Genomic DNA, 11,703 nt, shown 5'->3' on the forward strand with positions numbered 1-11,703 from the left:
AATCAATTCAATATGGAATAATAAAAAAAAACGTAAAATGATTATTAGTAGACTTTTTTACTTATTACATCTTTCAATGTGGTTTTGACTTTTCTAAGATGTTTTTGACAAGGTGCCAATAACAACACCCGAAGATCAACTCCTAATGAAATCGTAATGACAACCAAAATCGGATCAACTCCTAATGAAATCTTCTTCAACAGTCACATTCTCTGTCTTCTCTATGCCTCCAGACATTAATCGACATCCGCAGGTTCTGTTAACATATTATTAATTTGTAGCTTCATTTGATTCTAATTAGCTAGGATTTTCGTCTGAGGTAATTTTCATATTGGTGGCAATAGTGGTAGGGGTTTCGACAAAGGATAACATGGTGGTGGGCCTAATGAAGGGAGATATGGACGACGTGAATGTTGATGTTTTTTATGGTGGTCGTCGTTCAATTTTACTGATTTTCCTATTGCGGAGTTAAATCTTGGTGCTTTTGAGCTTAGTAAAGGTTAGAAAACCAACAATTTTAGGTCATTTTGAGTTAGTACTTATAAATTCGTTATTGTAATGAAATGATGATTGGTATCAATAAGGATCAAATTTGGAGATTTAGTTGGTGGTATAGTTTGTGTATCATAAAGCTTTTTCTTTGATATTTTGGTAGGTTTGAGAATGAGATATATGCATATGGCTTTCATACAATTTTCATGGTATTCTGGAATTGATATTTTTCATCATTGATTCTATTATACTAGTTTGAGTTTTAAGAGAAATTTAGATAAGCTTTTTGAAATTTTAATGATGGAAACTTTTGTTGTTCATTTCTCACAAATAGGAATACAAGATACAACCAACATCATGAAAGTTTCCAACCAAATAGTAGTTCTTGGAGATATGTAGCTCTTCGTGCAACAGTCTCATGGTATGCATTTTCTAACTAACAAATTATAAAACTTTTCTTGGATATCTACTGATTGATAATATGCTTACACAGGGGAACAAGTGCTTCAAATAGCCAACCTCTTGCTACAAATGTAGTGAGTTCGAATGGAAGTTCAAAGCACAAGGCAGACACATGTACTATAACTACAACACTATAATTTTCAACATCAGTAGTGAGCCCCTCATCACTTGTCGTTGAGATACTAAAGAATCAAAATGAAGAAAGTAAGGTGCAACATCCAGAATCTACTACCTCAACCATAAACAACCATATTTTTACAACTGCACCAAATGATAAAAACAAACCCAACTTCTCAAGATCATAGACTTACATGCAATCTTCTGATACTGATACTGCCCCTGACAAAGATAAGGATTTGCACAAGCAGACAAAGTCTTTTTTCATCTTGTCCCTCTTTCCAAATTGAACGAGCAAATGTATTGGTATAGAGGACGCCCTTTATGTTGATATAGCCTTTTTAGTAATTTGATGCAACTTGTTAGGAGAATGTAATGTAATGTATGAAGTACATCTGATATTATAATGGATGATGTGTAAGTACGATTTTATTAATTACAATAACCAATGTTTTTGTCTCTTTAATTTTTAATAACAATACTTACATGTTTGGTCCTTGTTGTTTTAAATTTGGCATTAATTACAACTTGGTCCTATTGTTTTTAGTTTTGCAATAATTACAGTTAGGTCCTTGTTGATTTTAATTTTGAAATACTTACAGTTTGGTCCATGTTGTTTTAAATTTTGCATTAATTACATTTTGGTACTCGTTGTTTTTAGTTTAGCAATAATTATAGTTTAGTCCCAGTTGTTTTAAAATTTGCTTTAGTTACAGTTTGGTCCCTGTTGTTTTAAATTTCAGCAACATACTTTCTAGACAAATTTTTTTAGCAACATAGTTTGTAAACAAACGTATTTGTAGCAACATACTTTGTAGAAAAACCATTTTACCATCATACTTTCTAAACAAACTTTTTTAGCAACATACTTTTAAAAAACCTATTTAGCAACATCTTACAACTTGTAATCAATAAAAATAAGAAAATTGTCAAAACGACCAACTATTGTCATTATTTTTTTCACATGGACCCTGAAACACCCAAGCTACCGCCAAATTTTGTTTTCTTTTCACGTTTCCTAAAATAAATAAAAACATTATTATCATTGTATAAGTTTTGATATATATATATATATATATATATATATATATATATATATATATATATATATATATATTTATGAATAAGACAAAATAAATGTAATTTTAAGCAACCTTGTACTCATGGATGTTTCACTTGGATCGAAACTTTGAGATGTGGGATTTTTGCAACTCTTTTCACGGTGTCCATACTCACCACATCGCGGACACTTGTGCCTTCTTTTAAGCTCATCCGAGGGTTTAATTCTATTTTTTTGGGTCTTCCAGACGGTCTTTTCATGACAGGTGTGTAAATTTTCTCCCCGCCTTTTTTAATCCATTAATCATTTCCAGGCATCGGAGCAATTTTGAAAGCATATGCTTCTTTAAATTTCTCTATACTAAAATATTGATCAACATATTGGTCCCAACAAGCATCCCTTGTAAAAAAAAAAAAAAAAAAAAAAAAAGTCGTTGCATGTACACATGGAACACCCGTAACTTGCCAAACTCGACAACAACATTTTCTTTTGTCTAGATTGACTTCCCAGCGTGTTCCCTTGAACTTCACCTCAACTTGATTGTCACCACATCCACATACTTCATATTCACCCAAGTTATACATGAAAGATTAAAAAAAAAAAAGATATATTATGATCTATATGCATCATCCAAGTTTAAAATAAATATGCATATGTAATTGAACTATAATTAACATACTTACCTTAGAGATGTAGTTGAGACGAATCTTAGCATTAGGAAGCAATACGCCATTCCATCTTTTCACTAACACCCTCTTTTTGTCAAACCATTTCATAAGATTTTCTCTAATTGCATCAAGTAGATCAAGCACATCTTGATAACGTGTTTCACCAATCCAAGAAACGATTATGAAATATTATTAGTGATGTAATCACATTTGGAAGTTGTGCCAAATTTGCTTCTACTCCATATCTTTTTGTAATTGTTATTTATATATGTAATGACATCTTGACTTACATCAGCAATGTCCTTCAATAATCTGTCATGCTTAGTACGACGGTAGGTTTTTGCAGCACCCCAAAGTTTCTTGTTGAAGAATTCACCACAAAATTGTTTCTTGAAATTGCTATATAAGTGTCGTACACATTCTCTATGCTCGACATTAGGATAAATGTGCATCACAACTACTTCTAACCCTTTTGGCATGTCTCATGAGATCACAAGACCATCTGGAAACGAGATTGCTTTTTTTAAGTGATTCAAGAAACCATGTCCATGATTGTGTACTCTCTGATTCAAGCACATAATAAGTTATTGGAAAGATGGAATTGTTACTGTCGATACCCGTTGCAGCAGCTAGTACACCAGTGAACTTTCCTTTTAAATGAAAAGCATCAAGATCAATATAAGGATGACAACCAACAAGAAACCCTTTAAAACAAGTTGTTAGACAAATAAAAAACCTTTTGAATCATTTCTTGTCACTAGCAATATCAAAGTCAATTTTCACAATGCTTCCGTCGTTCATATTTAGTAGTTTTTTTTCTAAATTCATCCAACTTCATGAATGATTCTTCCCACTTACCATACATATCAATATAAGCTTGCTCTTTACCTCTAAATACTTTTAAATATGGTAATTCAACATTGTAAGTTTTTGTAATCCACTTTCTAAGCTCGATAGGAGAGACATCCCCCATCAGATTTCAATTTGTCAGCAACTATATTTGAAATCCATTTTTAAGTAGCACGCTTATTACCACCCTTGTTACTTCAAGTACATGTATGTCCTTCCACCATTTTCTTAACCTGTAAAAGAATTACATAAACATAAATATATCGCTAATGGAAAGCATGCTATATATATAAGTTAGTCTATATACTTACTTCAAATGTAATTCCATCTTGCATGATAGAAGCATGAATTCTCCATGCATAATCTATTTTTTGACACCTTTCTGAAAATCGTGTCGGGTCACTTTTCTGGTTGAAGTACTCGAACTCATTCGTGATTTCATAATGGTTCAAAGCTCTTCTTAAAACTAATCGCATTTTCATATTTTGAGCACACCTTCATGCTTAAACTGCTCTTGCTAAATGAGTCAGCCTCATCATCATCCGTCATGGGCTTATATTCATTATCAAAACTAAGATGACTATAATAACTTGCTCCACTGGGACAATAGTCTAAATCATCTTCATACTGTATTTCATCTCTATTAACGCTTAACTGATTATTAATATTAAGGTTATTTAAGTCAAGGTTATTTTCTGTTGTCACATAAATGGTTACTTCTTTCTCATTTTCATACATGGTAAGCATAGCTATGAACTTCTCCTCAGAATCTAGTTGGATGTATGATCGGTCTAATGTAAACTTGTCAACATACCAAATTGAAAAATCTGGATTATTCTTTGATGAATAACGTTTTATGAATTCATCATTTAGTTAAGAAAAGTTGTATGACCATATCTCTATGTAGATGCATTTCTAAGAGCCAAAACAATATATATTAGTGTTCCTTGCTAGTCGAAAAATACCCCCATATTGCAATTTTATCATGTACTTAGAAGATGGTATACTCATAGAAACATAATCGATCATAGACTCAATCGTGTTCTACCATATCGGTGTTGAGATGTCATCATTCGTGTCTAAGTGTGACTGTTAAATGTTTATATAACAATTAGGCTTTTAACTCGTTAAAATACATGAAAGACAGCTTGAGAGTAAATAACTTTACCTGTTCAATGAAATTGTCCATGTTTTTGTCTGTTGATTTGTTGCCATTCAAGATTTCATTTGTTGATTTTTCGCCACTCAAATCGTCTGTTAATTTGTTGTTATTCAAGAAATTGTCAGTCACATGGAAGAGTACATATAGGTCGTAATTAAAGATGAAAAACATTGATCGACTTAATTATCAGGTGAGTAATCAAAAGGCAAAATAAGCAATCGAATTTTGATAATAAGAAATTGCAATTAAAAGGACACGAATCAGAATTGTGTAATCAAAAATCAGAATTGGCAATCACATTCCATATTCCACATTGTATCACCAAATGCGACTTCAGTTACCATCTTCTCGGGACAAATTCTTCGTTGTACAGGTGTTGTTGAAGATGACATTGAATGAAGGGATACTTCTTTGAAGCGTGTGTCGTATGTATATGTAATTAGTTGGGATAAATTAATGCATTTCGTATCCTCCGGGTATGTAATCAGCAAAAGGGTTAGGATAGTTGAGGACATTATGGTTAATCCAAGTTATGGCAAAAGGGTTTGAAGTATTGAAGGGCAAATTGGTCGATTAACATTATGTTTTTAAATTAAAATGATTATAAAATATAAAAATTGATTAAAAGATTTTAAAAAGTGTTTAAATAATAAATTTGGATAAATATGATATTTTAAAGATTAAAAAGGATATATACAATATTTAGATTTAAGGACAAGTAAATATAATATTTTAGAGCTCTTAATAATAAGGGGCATACACGAAACCCTAATAAAAAAAAATGAAAACCCCACTTCTCATGTCCATTCCATTTCTTCATTTGGTTCCTTCTTTTTCTCCTTATTTTTTCAAAAAAAAAAACAAAAAAAATCTTAAAAATTTTCAAAACGTTGTAAAAGAAACTAATTTTGATCTTGTAAAAAGAAAATAACAAGTTCTAATTATATCCGTAATAAAATTTAAAGTTTGTACGTGAACATATTCACAATAAAATTTAAAAATCAATGGCAAAAATATAAATATGAAATATAAACTAAGAGTTTCTTACCTTTTTATAGTATTTTTATGTTTATTGGCAGTTTAAATACAATTGAAATAATATATTTTTACCAAAACAACATTAACACTTTTGAAAATATCCGATATATCAAAATTTTACAGAAAAAATATCTCCAACAAAATATAATAAAATGATAAAAGATTTTCTTTTTAAAACCTATTTAAAATAAAAAAATAAAAATAAATGTTTATTGAATTCGTGTCATTACAAGACAACAATCATCTTCTTAACTTTTTCTTTAGTACCATTATACGCTAAAACTCCCTCACCATTAACCCCTTCATCCAACCATCTTCTTTCTCTTCCCTCTTACTTTTCTTCCTCCCCCGTTTCTCCTAAAATCTCATGTATCATCATAGTTGAGAGCTTAGAATGACCTGAACCCTAAGGTATGTTAATGATTTAAGCATTCATTGTTCTAGAACTTAATATTATTATCGACCTAGTTCTGGCTCAAGTCCTAATGCCGCCATTTCTATTCAAGAACTCATCTTGGACATCGAAGATCTTTGATGTTTGGTAAGTTTTTTCATGTTAGAGGGTGTTTGGAATTCGTTTTCAAAATGACTTTTTGAACTTTTAGCTTTTCCAAAAGGTTAAAGCTTGAAAAGATATTTGACAATTCTAAAAGTCTTTTTAAAATGACTTTTTGGCAAGAAAAAAAAAGAGTGATTTTAAAAGCTAGAAATTATGACTTTTTGTGACTTTTGGTTTTTTTTCCTTTGTTCTCTCAAAAGATAATCCAAACACATTTTAAAATCTTCTTTTGCAAAAAGCTATAAGACAAAAAGTCCTTTTATTGAAATTGATTTTTTAGGCTAAAAAGCAATCCCAAACACCCCCTTAATAATATTAATGTTGCGAGAAAATGATTTCATTCTCCATAAATGTATGTTACTAATTTTTAAGCTTATAATGTTCATCATAGATTTCATTTTTATATAAAATCAAACCCCAATTCAAGAACTCATCTCAGACATCGAACATCTCTACTGTTTGGTATGCTTTTTTCTTGTTAATAATATGAATGTTGCTAAAAAATGATTTCATTCTCCATAAATGTGTGTTATTAGTTTTTAAGTTTATAATGCTCATGGTATATTTCATTTTTATAAATGTTAAATGTTATGCATTTAGTTTTAGGAGATTGACCCACATCCAGGGGTTCAAAAATGGAAATAATAAACTAGAATCCTTCATCTTTATTGTCAAAGGCGTCATTTTCATCCAAATATATTCCAAAAGTTTTCACTTAAATTACAATTTACAGTTCCATAAGATCAAACATTCTCTAACATGAACATGGATCCAATTGGTCATCCTCCTTCATAAGTGACTTATTCTTCTTTATGTCGACTTTTTTTGTGCATTTAGTTAACTTTAATAATCCGTAAGATTATTTTTCTATTTCTTTGAAGGTCAATGAAATAATTGTTCAGTGGTTGGAGTTCATTGGATTTCAACAAACTGTAAATCGGTTCACGATTGAAGTCGATGTAGTTAGAATGAACAACCAACTTGAGTGAGCTTTTTCTGTTTTGTTCCTTAAACTTTCTTAGAGATTATTTAAAGATTGTGATAATTTTTTATTTTTTTTTCTTTTTGCATGTTTCATAACAGAATGTGCACATGGTTTAATAATGAATGTTTTTCACACACTAGCCTTAAGATGCAAGAAGATTTGGTGCAAACTATGTTGTCACCTTTGTTGCATTATCTGCAAGCTTTCCATCAAGATGACTAGCCAGCCCACTCAAATTGTGCCTAAATATCAAGATCGACATCCTCCCACCACTTTCCGACTAGTATTCCGACAAACACGGGTTCCTACTCCAAATGGATATGGAAACGATTACATATGGATGAGATACTACGATAAGGTAAAATGAAGGGTTTGTAACCACCACTACTCATGCCTTCTAGCTACAGGCTATAGAGAGACCACCCTAGTCTCTTTACAGCCTGCAGCTAGAAGACATAAATAGTGATGCTTACGAACTCATCTCTTTATCCTAGCATAATATCTCATCTAGAGGTTATAGTTTTCATATCCATTCGAAACATGAACTCGTGGGTTGTCGGAATACTGATTGGTGGGTACGGGGAGGATGTCAATCTTGATATTTCGATGCAATTTAAGCTGGCTAGTCATCTTGATGGAAAGCTTGCAACTCATCTAGCAAGTCAAGATCTTGCAACAAAGTTGGCAACATAGCTTGCACCAAATCTTTTAACATTGTAAGGTTAATATGTGGAAAACTTTAATTATTAAATCATGTGCAGACTCTACTATGAAACTAGCAAAATATATATATATATATATATATATATATATATATATATATATATATATATATATATATATATATATCACAATCATTAACTAATCTCTAAGAAAGTTTAAGGAACAAAACATAATACACTCACTCAAGTTAGTTGTCGGTTCTAACTATATACCGGGTTCAATTGTAAACCCACTTGGAGTTTGTTGAAAGTCAATGAACTCCAACCATTGAACAATAATTTCGTTGATCTTTCAAAGAAATAAAAAAAAAAATCTTACAGAATTATTAAAGTTAGCTAAATGAAGAAAAAAAATCGAGATAAAGAAGAATAAGTCACTTCGGAGGAGGATAACCCGTTGGATACATGTGGATGTTGACGTTGGAGAATGCATCCTCTCTAATAAATGAAAGTTTTTTTTTTTCACTTGTCAAATTCTTAAGAGTTTTGTCACATATAATTTTGTAGGAGTTTTAGAACTATTATTTTCCACTTGTCATTATTTTAGAATTTTCATTTTTTTTAAAATAAAATTTCATAAAATTCTAATGAGTTTTATAAGGAAAGAGAATCATTTTATTAATTTGATAATAATGTCTCATAAATATTCTAAAGAATATTTGATTTCTTTTAAAAATATTTCAAAAGATTACATTATGTTATGTAAAAATATTATTCTATAAAATATTTAATGTTTAATTATTGATATCAAATTTTTATTTTTAATAAACCCGTGTAATACACGAGTCTCCCACATAATGATCTTATATATTATAATTTGTCATTTAAGTGAAAACTTTTGAAATATGTCAAATGAAAAATTAACCTTCCAATGGTTCTTGTTTATTTTATAGATTCAAACTTTTATGCTTTTAAGAATAAAAATTATTCTCCCCTTTTTATTTTACGTGGGACAATCTCTTAAAAAATGTATAACATTTAACATTTATAAAAATAAAATCTACTAATGAACATTATAAGCTTAAAAACTAATAACATATATATTTATGAAAAATAAAATCATTTTTTAGCAATATTAACATTATTAACAAAGAAAAAAGTTTACCAAACATTAGAGATCTTCCATGCCCAAGATAATTTCTTGAATCTGAAATGGCTGCGTTAGGGTTTGATGATATAACGATATCATCTTCTCCGGCGACACCTTCTCACCGGCGACAGCAAAATGGTCCGAGCACTCCACCTCCTGATGTGGAGTTATTAGACATGTATCTCCAAACGTGAACATCAATGGAAATCATCCCGCTCCAATGAATCTTTTAACCATTCTGATTCACCCACACAGCTTGATAATGGACCAGAAATGGTGGTTGCAGCCCTTCTGAACAACCTGACATCAAACCCATTTTCTCACCATTATAGTCATCAGAAAACATGGGCACAGCTCCATAACCACCGTTGGATATAAAACCAATACATCATACGCATTCCACACGTCTCCTTGCAGATGTGTACCCTCATTCAACCCAACACCTTCTAACATCTCGTCTAAGCAATACGAAGCTTGTCTACTCGCTGGAATCGTTGTCTGGAATGAACGAATGGAAGATAACCAACTGAGTTTAAACCCATGTCTTTCGGTGCTACTGGTTTGAGCCTCACCGGAGCTTACGAGATTACACCGGAAAAAATCCAGAACGTTTGATCTCAGCGGCTCACCCATCTCTTGATACTCTCTCTCGCGCCCGCACACACACCCACTCACACACACAAACTCAAGAACACACTCGCATTCTATCTGATCCGAGCAGGGAGGTTGAGAATGGATTTAATGGTCGAGAATAATGTATAAAGGACTAAAGGAGTAAGATCAGATGGCTTTTGAGAGAATCTCGTTTATAGGTCTGAATATGGCATGTAATCCCGTCTGTGTTGCTGCGAAAATGAAGAGAATGAGACAAGTGACAGTTTTTCGAAAGTGGCAGATTTAGTCCTTAGAGTTATCCATTCTTACAGAACCTACCCCAACTGGATTTGTCTTAACTAAAATGATTTAAGGGAAATACGCTGTAACCCCTAGACTGTATATATATCCTATTTATTATTAATAATTTGATTTATTATTATTATTATTATTATTATTATTATTATTATTATTATTATTATTATTATTATATATATATATATATATATATATATATATATATATATATATATATATATATATATATATATATATATATATATATATATATTAAACTTATGAACCTTAGGAACAGTATTTTCGCATACCATTTGCCGCTTTTGAACCTTATACTTTGGTATTTTTTATAGCCCCCTTAATTTCATTCTTCAGGTGTTAGAGTTTTCTAGGTATTTTTTTTTTTTAATTTTTTATAAATGCCGTTCAATATGTTGCTTAGTTAGCAATTTTTGATCCTTCATGGTTGATTTTTACGTATTCCACGTGTGTTGATTAGTCATCAAATTGTCTACGTGTTGGGTATTCTTCGGTTCTTCTGTTGACTCAGCCGATTTCACTGACTCTTAGGTAGTGTTTGTTTTTTGTCTGCAGATCTGCGAGACGTCTTCTGTCTGCGCCGCGCAGACCACGCGCAGACATTAGTCTTCGCAGACTGTTTGTTTTTTTGAAGACTGCAGACCTAAAAATGTCTGCGCGCCCTCTTCTTGGCGCAGATGTGGACCAGAGTCTTCTAACATCTTCAGACATCTTCTAGCTTAAAAAAACATATATATCTTTATTTTTTTTAAGTTTTTTTTTTTAATTTATATTTTTTCCAACTTTATTAATGATAAACAATATGAAAAAAAAATTACAAAACTTAAAAAAAAACATTTGACGATACAAACATGATATTTTTAACAAATTTATAAATAAAAATTTATTATAATAATAGTCGTTGAAATTGTTTATATAAATATGAAAAAAAAAATCAAAATATATTCTTATATTTTTTTGCCAAAATTTTGTAAAACTTTATTTAATAGAGTATCATCAATTTCTCGAGAAAATATTTATCGTACGTTTTTAATAGATTTATTTGAAAAAATCGAAGTTTATTTCCATCTATTTATGTACAAATTCTTTTATCACTAATTATAATGTTTAGTTATAACTTTGCAATCAAAGTTGTTGGTTTTTATCAAATATATATATGAATTAATATCATTTTTATTTTTATTTTTTATATAATAATACATAAAAGTTGATCTAGATTCGTTATATATTTATAATAAAGTCGTAAAAATATATAAAAAATTCGCTTTGAAGTTTTAAAAAATCAGTTTATTTAGATTGCAGTTTATTTTAATAGCCCGTAGATGTTAAAAAAACAAACAGTCTTCTTTTTTCAGACTGCAAACGTTTGATCCACCTCTTCTACTGCAGAGGTCTACAGATGTGGTCCGCAGACTGCAGACATTTTGCCTCAGAAAAAACAAACAGCACCTTAGCCTCGGTTTTCCTTCTGTTTTCACTTCGTCGCCTCCGTTGAAAAAACAAACAGCACCCACCGCCTCTCCAAAACCCTCCGTCTCTCCCTGACCGCATCGGCATCCCTTCTATCTA

At 30.9% G+C, this 11,703-nt stretch overlaps 1 long non-coding RNA gene across 1 annotated transcript; it reads right to left on the minus strand.

Annotated features, from left to right (window-relative positions):
• Nucleotides 1-1,996: 1,996 nt before the first annotated feature.
• On the minus strand, nt 1,997-9,999 carry LOC145046662 (uncharacterized). The gene is made up of 6 exons (XR_013682039.1): nt 9,220-9,999; nt 3,960-4,902; nt 3,536-3,881; nt 2,815-3,449; nt 2,226-2,690; nt 1,997-2,089 (listed from the first exon to the last, which is right to left on the minus strand). It is a non-coding gene; the product is annotated as an uncharacterized LOC145046662 (long non-coding RNA).
• Between the last annotated feature and the right edge of the window lie 1,704 nt (nt 10,000-11,703).

Source organism: Lactuca saligna, chromosome 5 (genome assembly GCF_052625555.1).
Source record: "Lactuca saligna cultivar CGN05327 chromosome 5, ASM5262555v1, whole genome shotgun sequence".
NCBI classification, from domain to species: Eukaryota; Viridiplantae; Streptophyta; class Magnoliopsida; order Asterales; family Asteraceae; genus Lactuca; species Lactuca saligna.